This window comes from Globicephala melas, chromosome 17 (assembly GCF_963455315.2).
Source record: "Globicephala melas chromosome 17, mGloMel1.2, whole genome shotgun sequence".
NCBI lineage: Eukaryota > Metazoa > Chordata > Mammalia > Artiodactyla > Delphinidae > Globicephala > Globicephala melas.
In genome coordinates this window covers 58,978,846-58,990,788 of record NC_083330.1, presented here as the reverse complement: position 1 = coordinate 58,990,788, position 11,943 = coordinate 58,978,846, and the positions used below count along the sequence as shown (strand labels likewise).

General features: G+C 38.4%; 1 non-coding gene across 1 annotated transcript; it reads right to left on the bottom strand.

Moving 5' to 3' along the window:
• Nucleotides 1-10,190: 10,190 nt before the first annotated feature.
• On the bottom strand, nt 10,191-10,323 carry LOC115863432 (small nucleolar RNA SNORA31). Its single transcript, XR_004043549.1, has one exon. It is a non-coding gene; the product is annotated as a small nucleolar RNA SNORA31 (small nucleolar RNA).
• Nucleotides 10,324-11,943: the final 1,620 nt, after the last annotated feature.

The following is an 11,943-nucleotide window of genomic DNA, read 5'->3' as shown; positions in this document are numbered from 1 at the left end:
TTGCATTCTTTCCAATGAGAAGTCTGCAGTCGTTTTTTTCTTTATTTTTGTTTTCGTTTTGTTTTTCTATTGTGAACATGTCTAGTCTCTCCGTTTTTAAGATTTTCTCTTAATCACTGATTTTACTTATTTTCTTTTGATGTGCCTTGGAGTCGTTTTATTGTGCTTGGAGTTCATGGAGATTCTTATATCTGTAGGGTTATAGTTTTCATCAAATTTGGAAAAAATTTGGCCATTATTTCTTCAAATATTGTTTTTTTTTTCCTAACACTCCCACTTCAGGGATTTCAATTACATATATATTCAGCATCTTGAAGGGGTCCCACAGCTCCCACAGTGGTTTATTATTTCTTTCAGTCAGTTTTTGTGCTTTCATTTTAGATAGTTTCAATTGCTATGTATTCATGAACTTTTTCCTGCTTTGTGTATCTACCATCGACCCTCTTCTTCATTATAGACATTTTACTTTTCATCGTGAAAAGTTTACATTGGGTTCTTTTAAATACCTTCCACGTTTCTGTTTAACATTCTCATGCTGTATTTTACCTTTATGAATATCTGCAGTATCGCTATAATAGATGCTTTAATGTTGTCTATTTTTAGCATCTGTTTCACGAGTCCATTTTTATTGACGAATTTTTCTGCCTCATGATGGGTCATATTTTCCTGCTTCTTTGCTTGCCTGGTAATTTTTTATTGGATTCCAAATATTGTACATTTTATCTTGTTGGTTTTAACATTTAAATATTCTGGATTTTTTTGTTGTTGTTGTTCTGGGGCACAGGTAAGTTACTTGGGAACAGATTGTTCCTGTCAAGTTTCATATTTAAGGTGACGTCAGATCAACCTTGAGTCGAGGACTAATTGTTCTTCAGTATGGAGGCAATACTCTTTGGAGTACCCTACTTGATGGCTGTTGTCCCTATAAATTTGAGCCACCTTGAGCTGCCCACATTTTCAAATCTGCCCTGTCACCTCAAGGAGACTTCTGGGCACTCTTTGGACTCCCAACCTGAAAACTTTCTCCAGACACTAAGATGGGAAATCCTAAGGATCCTCTCTTTTGTTTCTCTTTTCTCATCAATCACTCTCCTGCACTGCCTGTTGTCCAATGTTTGAAAACGGGTTATTTCGTATATTTGGTCTATTTAGTTTTTTAAGGTAACAAAGTAAATCCTCTCCCTCATACTCAATAATGGACAAATATAAAATTCCTTAAGTACTTCACGGATATTAATAGTTTGAGGAACATGATAGCCTGAAAGTAGCTCTCTAGAGAATGTCCCATAAGGTGGTGCTGCATATGTGACAATCGTATCTTATCCCTGCTTCCCATTTGCAAGTTGAGGTACGTACTCAGAAGCCAGCTTGTTCACTTCGATATCTGCCCTCTCTGGGAGGTTCTATTCTATTTGCACTCTCAATACATGCTATGATGGCTTGCACTTTTGTTCACATTTTGCAGCATGAAATCACCCTTGCTCAGCTTGAATTGGGCTGAATGCCAACCCTTTGCTTGGATCATTGCCTACTTCAATTTGGCTGTAAATATAAATAAAATACTGGTTTCACACCTGGTTATTCTGGCCACTATAACATAAGCAGATACAATCTGCTCCTGGCTAAGTATTCTGATGGTCACTATTCACTGTAAAATGTCACTATGGTCATGCTTTATAGAGATGACCTTAGGGTGCATAATTGAATTTTTCTGGCATCGTGGAACTGGAACACATCTGCAAATCACAGCTGGCAACTTCTCTGGTTAATCTAGGCATAAGAACAGCTGGGCCAGAGAATGAACATCCAAAAAGAAAAGAATCCAAAACAAACCAAAGAACCCAAAACATAACCAGAACCAAGAGCTGATATAGTTTATTAACTCACTCACTTACCCAACATCTCCTTGAGTTAATGTGCACAGAATGGTAGTATATATGAAAAACCCATCATGACGAATGCACAAATTAATATTTAACAATATTGTTTCTTGCATTCCACGAAACAAGTACATACAGCTGTGAAGGAAAATAGTTTTGAAATATCAACTGAGGTAGGTTTGTGGTTGTTTTTCTTGGAATTGCCTGTTGCCCTTTGACTTTTTAACCAACTTAGGCCACAGTAAGGATTTTGCATACTCAGTGTTTCAAGGTAGTGATTATCCAGCAAAAGAGAGAAAAGGAAATTTTGTCAAAGCTTTTGAGTTTCAAAAGTCTAGGTCTCTCAGATGATGGAAAGGAAAACAGCAAAGCTCTTCAGGTCTGATAGAAAAAGTCCCCCAGAGTCAAAGAAATGAAGAGTTAGAAAGAAAACGTTTTGAGGAGCTATTTGGGCTCCTGAGAAACGGGACATTGGACCCTGCCATACTCCATGCTCAGTCCAGGCAGAGGTCTCAGAAGAAGTCCTAGAGAATCTACATGCAGAGGGACCCATACTCCCTTTTCTGTGAGAACCTGAAGAGACAATAAGAGCCTGGAGTGGAAATGTCCATCTGGCACTTCTAGACACACTTCAAGACCAATGCAATGTATTCCCCTTCACCCCAGTGAGCTGCAGATGCTTTAGAACAATCCTTGCATGTCTGTGAGCAGCTCCAAGGTTCCTTCAGTTGAGAATAATTATAGGCTTCCAAAAGGTTAGCCAAGAAGGAATCAGACCGTGGTTTCTTGCTGACGTCGACCAAGACATTTCAGCAGAGACCTGCAGAGATTGACAACCAGGAACTATGAGGTCTAGACTGTCCCTCCCAGTCCCTCACTCCTTCTCCTCATGCTCTGTGGAAAACTTCCAAGACTTAAATACAGCCCTGGAGGGAGAAGAAACTCAGCATTGATCTAGAGATGTTTCTGCTACCCAGCAGAATAGGGGATTTGTAATAAAAGTGTTAGGAAATAGGTCTCATCTTAACAAAGCTACTTTTCTTGTCCATCCGAGTTTGGAAATTGAGATTTCAAAACCAGTTATGCAGCAGAAGTTTCTGTGATACATTTATGATTACTGTTTTCCAAGCCTAATCTGTAATATTAGCATTGCAAAAGATAGTCATTCAATAAGTCCTGGGCAGAGATGCAATTATAACTCAGAGAGGGAATTTGAGATGATACATCTGTGAGATATTGCAGCCTAAACTAATTGACCTCAAAACTCAGTGGCTTCAAACAATCATTATCCTCACTCAGATGTCTTCATGTTGGATGGAGTTTGAACACTCTGGGTTGAGCTTGGCTTGGTGGCTCTGCAGATGGGCTGGGACAGCCCTGCTCGAGGTCTCTTTCATCTCCTTCTTAGACCAGTGGGACAGCCAGTGTGTTGTTCTGTGGGGAAGGTGGAGGTGCAGAGGGCAAGTAGAAACGTGTAAGGCTTATTAAGGCTTAGTCTCCGAAGTCACTGTCACTTCGGCCCACGTTTATTGGTCAAAGCAAGTCATGTGGTCAAGCCCAAAGCAAGGGGTGGGAAAGTGCACTCTGCCCAAGATGCAGTCATGACAGTGGTATGGATTCAGGCAGGGTGAGGAATTGGAGCCAGTTATTCCACTGACCAAAGATGGGCATGGACATTTTTTTTGAGTGCCTACTAGTAGCCAGACACTTTGCTAGGTGTTTTACATCTGTGCACCTAAATCTGTAACAGCATTATGTGTACAGTTTGCATTGTTTTACCTTTTTTGTCAGCATGTAAGGAAACTGAGGCTCAGAGAGGTCAAGTGACTTGCCTACTGTATACAGTTAATTTGAGACTGAACTGAGATTTCAACCTGTGTCTGTTAGAATGCAAATCTTGTGATTTGGAGGAAGCATGATGATGGCCAGGTCTCAGGTTTCTTGACATTCAGTCAAGTCCCTTTTTCCTGAATGACCTTGACTGTTGATGATTAGATAGCTCTGAGGTTCCTTCTTTTTCTTCTTTCATGCACAATCCTGCTTCCTTTCCTTTTTGACCTGCTAATTAATTCAGTTGCTTTTCCTTGATTCCTATTAGTAGGTAACACCATGATTGTTACCATCTGGAAAACATTTGCCCAAGTCTTGAGTGGCAAGTTTTACAGAACTGGAGATGTAAGAGGAGACCCTCAAGAGGAGGTCTGCCTGTGTAAGTGATAAATTACCAGCCCTTGGATTATCTGCCAGGAGCTTTCCCTCCAGGCTCAGGGGCAACACCTTTCCTGCTGCAGGGCTAGGTGTATTATTTACCACATGTTCAGTGACGCATGTGCCCTCGGAACGAAGTGGGGAGGGAGGAACCACTAAGCTTGCATAAACGAACTTTCAACAGAATGTGTTTTCCTCCAACTGTCTCAAGTGCCTTCTCCTTGGATAATCATGCTTCATAGTTTTAGAAGCCCAGATCCCAACAGCTGGAGGTAAAACTCCTAGTGTAATGGAAGAAAACATGTTGATGCTTTTAATTGGTCCCTGAAGTGAAACCCAAGGAACAATGTATTGGTTGATGGATTTGAAGCTTTCAACTTAGCAGAGCTGAGAAGCATTTGGTAAAGATAAACACATTAGAAATTTGTGGCTCATTATTAGAAAGCTAATTTTATTTCATTCAGGATATGATAATGAAGTGAAAAATCACTTTAATTTATTGCTATTGAAGTTAATGATGCATCCACTTATACATAAGCATGAGCACCTGCATCTTGGACCACGCTGTGACTTTCCACCCGTCTTGAATCCTCTGAGGGTCCTGAACTCATGGATCAAAATAAGCAAAGCTCCTATTCCCAGCCATACTCCATTGCTCAAGTAGGAAAGATTTGGTGAGGCTGAGGATCTCTGAGAGCACTGAGGGGCTGGCCATCAAAGATGCGTGAGAACTTCAAATACTACACACCTGTAGTGTTAGTCAACAGTTGCTGCAGTAACACTGCATAAAATGAAATCTCCAGACCTCAATGGTTTATAACAACAAACATAGCAAATACTCATAAATATTTTCTTACTCGTGAATATGTAAATCAGTGTTTTGCTTACAGGACTGCAGGTCCACTGAGCCCAACTCCACTTCAGGTTAAAGGTCAGATTCGTGTCAGTTCCTTGCACCTTTCCTTACAGGATCCAGGATCATGGGGCAGCAGCTACCTGGGTATGCTCTTCCCATGGCAAAATGCAGCAGGCAACACACCAAGGCTGCAAGAAACTTGCTATGTTTTTTAAAGCCGCAGCTTGGAATAGGTACATCATCACTTTTGCTTATATTCCTTTGGACAAAGCACATAGCATGGCCTTGTATCAGTGGACCAGGAAAATATACTCCACCCCAAGGGAGAGGGAGAGTGAATATTTGCTGAAAAATAATTCAATAATATGTACCTTTATTCATTTTTATAGACTATGACCTTTGTTTTCCTCTTTTACACTATTTAGGGGAATTGAGTTTACACTAGTAGGGATATATGCATTTGAAGTAATTTAGGAAGAAATAAACAGAGTAAGAAATGTGTAAACATTGTGAAATGTCATGCTTGTAATTTTCTTTTTCTGTGGTGTCTCTGTTTGGTTTTGGTATCAGGGTAATGGTGGCCTCATAGAAAGAATTTTGGAATGTTCCCTCCTCTTCAACTTTGTGCGATAATTTGAGAAGGATAGGTATTAACTCTTATTTATGTGTTTTGTAGAATTCCCCTGTGAAGCTGTCCTGTCCTGGACTTTTGTATGCGAATTTTTTGATTGCTAATTCACTTTCATTACTAGTGATCAGTCTGTTAAATTGTCTGTTTCTTCCTGAATCAGTCTGGGAAGATTGTATGTTTCTAGAGATTTATCCATTTCTTTTAGATTGTCCAATTTGTTGGAATATAGCTGAACATGGTATTTTCTTATATTTTGTATCTCTGGGATTCAGTTTTAATTTGTCCTCTTTCATTTCTTATTTTGTTTATTTTGGTCCTCTGTTTTTCTTAATGAGCCTGGCTAAAGCCTTATCAATTCTGTTTATCTTTGTTTTTTAATTGGAGTATAGTTGCTTTACAATGTTGTGTTAGTTTCTGCTGTACAGCAAAATGAATTAGTTATACATATACATATACTCCCTCTTTTTTGGATTTCCTTCCCATTTAGGTCACCACAGTGCATTAAGTAGAGTTCCCTGTGCTATACTGTAGGTTCTCATTAGTTATCTATTTTATACATAGTAGTGTATACATGTCAGTCCCAACCTCCCAGTTCATCCCACCCCCCCTTCCCACCTTGGTATCCATACATTTTTTCTCCACATCTGTGTCTCTATTTCTATTTTGCAAATAAGTTCATCTGTACCATTTTTCTAGATTCCACATATAAGCAATATTATACGATATTTGTTTTTCTCCTTCTGGCTTCACTCTGTATGACAGTCTCTAGGTCCATCCATGTCTCTGCAAATGACACAATTTTGTTCCTTTTTATGGCTGAGTAATATCCTGTTGTATATATGCACCACATCTTCTTTATCCATTCCTCTGTTGATGGGCATTTAGGTTGCTTCCATTTCCTGGCTACTGTAAATAGTGCTGCAAGAACATTGGGGTGCATGTATCTTTTTGAATTATGGTTTTCTCAGGGTATATGCCCAGGAGTGGGATTGCTGGGTCATATGGTAGTTCTATTTTTAGATTTTTAAGGACCCTCCATACTGTTCTCCATAGTGGCTATACCAATTTACATTCCTACCAACAGTGTAGCAGAGTTCCCTTTTCTCTACACCCTCTTCAGCATTTATTGTTTGTAGATTTTTTGATGATGGCCATTCTGACCAGTGGGAGGTGATACCTCATTGTGGTTTTGATTTGCATTTCTCTAATAAATAGTGATGTTGAGCATCTTTTCAAGTGTTGGTGGCCACCTGTATGTCTCCTTCGGAGAAATGTCTATTTATGTCTTCCTCCCATTTTTTGATTGGGTTGTTTTTTTGATATTGAGCTGCATGAGCTGTTTGTATGTTTTGCAGATTAATTCCTTGTCAGTTGCTTCATTTGCAAATATTTTCTCCCATTCTGAGGGTTGTCTTTTCTTCTTGTTTGTAGTTTCCTTTGCTGTGCAAAAGCTTTTAAGTTTGATTAGGTCCCATTTGCTTATTTTTGCTTTTATTTTCATTACTCTAGCAGGTGGGTCAAATAAGACCTTGCTGCAGATTATGTCAAAGAGTGTTCTGCTGATGTTTTCCTCAAAGAGTTTTATTTACATTTAGGTCTTGAATTTAGGTCTTTAATCCATTTCGAGTTTATTTTTGGGTATGGTGTTAGGGAGTGTTCTAATTTCATCCTTTTACATGTAGCTGTCCAGTTTTCCCAGCACCACTTATTGAGGAGGCTGTCTTTTCTCCATTGTGTACTCTTGCCTCCTTTGTTATAGATTAGTTGACCATAGGTGTGTGGGTTTATCTCTGGGCTTTCTATCCTGTTCCATTGATTTATATTTCTGTTTCTGTGCCAGTACCATACTGTCTTGATTATTGTAGATTTGTAGTAAAGTCTGAAGTCAGTGAGCCTGATTCCTCCAGCTCTGTTTTTCTCTCTCAAGATTGCTTTGGCTATTCGGTGTCTTCTGTGTTACAAATTGCAAATTTTTTTGTTCTAATTCTGTGAAAAATGCCATTGGTAATTTCATAGGGATTGCACTGAATCTGCAGATTGCTTTAGGTAGTATAGTCATTTTCACAATATTGATTCTTCTGATCCAAGAACATGGTATATATCTCCATCTGTTTGTGTCATTTTTGATTTCTTTCATCAGTGTATTATCGTTTTCTGAGTACAGTTCTTTTGCCTCCTTAGGTAGGTTTATTCTTAGGTATTTTATTCTTTTTGTTGCAGTGGTAAATGTGTTTGTTTTCTTAATTTCTCTTTCTGATCCTTCATTGTTAGTGTCTAGGAATGCAAGAGATTTCTGTGCATTAATTTTGTATCCTGCAACTTTACCAAATTCATTGATTAGCTCTAGTAGTTTTCTGGTGGCATCGTTAGGATTTTCTATGTATAGCATCATGTCATCTGCAAACAGTGACAGTTTTCTTCTTTTCCAATTTGGATTCCTTTTATTTCTTTTTCTTCTCTGATTGCTGTGGCTAGGACTTCCAAAACTATGTTGGATAATAGTGGCAGGAGTGGACATCCTTGTTGTATTCCTGATCTTAGAGGAAATGCTTTCAGTTTTTCACAATTGAGAATGATGTTTGCTGTGGGTTTGTCATATATGGCCTTTATTATGTTGAGGTAGGTTCCCTCCATGCCCACTTTCTGGAGAGTTTTTATCATAAATGGTGTTGAATTTTGTCAAAAGCTTTTCTGCATCTATTGAGGTGATCATATGGTTTTTACTTTTCAATTTGTTATATGGTGTATCACATTGATTGATTTGCATTTACAGAAGAATCCTTGCATCCCTGGGATAAATCCCACCTGATCATGGTGTTTGATCCTTTTAATGTGTTGTTGGATTCTGTTTGCTAGTATTTTGTTGAGGATCTTTGCATCTATGCTCATCAGTGATATTGGCCTGTAATTTTCTTTTTTGTGATATCTTTGGTTTTGGTACCAGTGTGATGGTGGCCTCGTAGAATGAGCTTGGGAGTGTTCCTCTCTCTGCAATTTTTTGGAAGAGTTTGAGAAGGATAGGTGTTAGCTCTTCTCTAAATGTTTGATAGAATTCACCTGTGAAGCCATTTGGTCCTGGACTTTTGTTTGTTGGAAGATTTTAATCACAGTTTCAATTTTATTACTTGTGGTTGGTCTGTTCATATTTTCTATTTCTTCCTGGTTCAGTCTGGGAAGGTTGTACCTTTCTAAGAATTTGTCCATTTCTTCCAGGTTGTCCATTTTATTGGCATAGTGTTGCTTGTAGTAGTCTCTTATGATCCGTGGTATTTCTGTGGTGTCAGTTGTAACTTCTTCTTTTTCATTTCTAACTTTATTGATTTGAGTCTTCTCCCATTTTTTCTTGATGAGTCTGGCTAAAGGTTTATCAATTTTGTTTATCTTCTCAAAGAACCAGCTTTTAGTTTCATTGATCTTTCCTATCGTTTCCTTCATTTCTATTTCATTTATTTCTGCTCTGATCTTTATCATATCTTTCCTTCTACTAACTTTGGATTTTGTTTTTCTTTCTCTGGTTGCTTTAGATGTAAGGTTAGGTTGTTTATTTGAGATTTTTCTTATTTCTTGAGGTAGGATTGTATTGCTATAAACTTCCCTCTTAGAACTACTTTTGCTGCATCCCATAGGTTTTGGGTCGTCATGTTTTCATTGTCATTTTTTTCTAAGTATTTTTTAATATCCTCTTTGATTTCTTCAGTGATTCATTGGTTATTTAGTAGCGTATTGTTTAGCTTCCATGTGTTTGTGCTTTTTACAGTTTTTTTCCTGTAATTGATTTCTACTCTCATAGTGTTATGGTTGGAAAAGATGCTTGATACGATTTCAATTTTCTGAAATTTACCAAGGCTCGATTTGTGACCCAAGATGTGATCTATCCTGGAGAATATTCCATGTGCAGTTGAGAAGAAAGTGTCTTCTGCTGCTTTCAGATGGAGCTTCTCCACAGAATAAGCAAGGACAGAGTGGGTGCTTGTCTCTGACTGGGGCGTGTGCTGGGAAGTCATGATACTGACCAGAATCCCTAGCAGTTTCAATCTGCTTCCTCTGCCTTGTTTCAGGAGTAAGCAAGTGTGTGCACACCATTTACGAGTAGAGTCTATGTTTCTTACAGCCCTCCTGTTAGTCACACTGGTTTTAAAACCAGCTAAGGAGACTTCCCTTCCTGGAGTTGGACCCCAGGCCTGGAGCACCTCCTATGAGGCTCAAACCGCTAACTCCCCAGGGAAGATCTCAGAGCCTGTGTAATTCCTCTCCTCTTCTGTGTTCCCTCCTAGGGGTTCGGGTCTCTACCTGATCAATTCTCTGCCCTTCCTACCTGACTCCGTTTGTATATTTTTTTACAGGCTTGGTTGTAGGAGAGTCTTTCTGGCAGTCTCCAGTTAGTTTTCAGTCAGAATTGCTCGACATGTAGATGTATTTTTGATGTGTTCCTGGAGGGGGGGTGAGCTCATGTCTTCCTACTCTGTGATCTTCATCTCTACTCCAACTCGCTTTTGTTTAAACTCAATTTTTCTATTCTTTTTTGGAGGGAAAAAGGCTCTTCACTGTTTACAAGTTTATTTCTGAGTTGCAAAAATTCCCTCTCTTTGTTTTTCCCTGTGTTATCATGATTTCCCCCTTTCTTTCCCCATTCAGTCTTGGCTGCCACAGTCGACAGACAGAGCACAAGGACAATCTTTTTTTCTTGCATCTTAGTAGAAACTTTAGGAGAAGATAGTACCTTCTCCAGGTTTGTCAAATAGATAAATTTTTTTATCAATTTTTGAATTTTCAGCATCTATAGCAGTGCCTGATCCATAGCAAGTACTCATAAATATTTGATAATAAATTTAATGAGATAACTTGGATGCCTAGTAGGCTTTGGGGATATGAAAAAACATTAGAATATATACATGTCTTGGAGTATCTTGAAATCTACTCAGGAATAGTTATATAAATAAAAAGATTATAATAAAACATGAAAACATCCATAATAAAGGTAGGCAAACCGGTAAATAAAAGTATATACCATGAGAATAAATAAAAGGAGGTTAGGTGGACGGGAATCACAAGATTCAAGGAAGATTTCCTGAAGGAACATTTGCACTGGACCCTGATAATTGGATAGGATTTTACATAAAGAAATGTAAGCTCATTTGAATGTTCAGAGGCTTTTTCCCTGTCCTATGCATGTCCTGTGACTTGCCTCGGAAAATTCTATGTGATAGGATCTAGTTGCAAACTTTCCTGACTGTTTCTCAACAAATAAGTTAATTTTCAATCCAAAAGATCAGTGCCTTTAGGGACCAGCAGCTCTGCAGCATTAGTGACAGAGAAAGAGCAGCCTGGAAGGAGCCCATGGCCATGAAACAGAAATTGTCAGTGTATTCCCAAAGGTGAAAACTGCATAGTGAGTAAAAACCTAAGTAAATAAGTCTGAACACAACTGGGAAAAAATTAGAGCAGTCTTCATAGGGTTCCTTTTTGCATGGGTAAGTGCAAAATTACTGTGGGAAACTATTATAGAAACTACAGGAAATTCAAACAGTGCTGTAGCAGCCCCTGCCTCAAGAATCCCAGAACATCCTATCAGTGGGATACAGACCTATGTTGATAAAACCTACTTGGAACCAAATTCAGGTTGCCTAAGGTGGGAACACTGTTGATCCCATTGATAACGCAGATTCAAATACTAGTGAGACAGGAAGAGATCCAAAGGGCATAGACCAGAAAAGAACTGTAAAAGCAGATACAGGTGAGGATAACACTTTGGAAAGCAAAGTCCATAGAGCTTTAGAAAAGAAGATGACAGAAATAGGAAGCTTTGCTGAATCAGGCTTAGCTCAGAGAGGCCGAGAAGTAGATTGAAAAAAACGCCACTTTTAAAATACTCCCCTGTAACCATAGAAGAGGGATCCCTTGAGCTGTGAATCTGAGAATGCTTCCCTGGCCTACCTTCAACTTCTACAAAGGAACTTCCTCCGAATAGTCTTATTTAAACAAGGAGAAAGAAAGAGTTATGCAAAGGTATTATAAGATAAAAGCTGAAAATGAGCCACAAACCTCCATGGAAATAAAAACATTGGGAAAAAACACACAGTTTTGTCTGCAACAAAGATTAAAATTGAAAACAGATATTTCAAATTCAATAAAAAGAAATTTAGAATATGACTAAAACAGTGTAAGAATAACAAACAAGACTTAAAGCATTTCAGAAATGAGGTAGTTGGACAGCAGAAAGAGATTAAAAAAAAAGAGATGGAATAAATTAAATGTGAACTCTTTCGGAAAATAAAGACTGAATTAGAAGGAATACAAAAGCAAGTAGACATTATAGAAAGCTTAATGTGGGAAATATATGTTCAGGGGAGTACAAGTGAAAATTATGA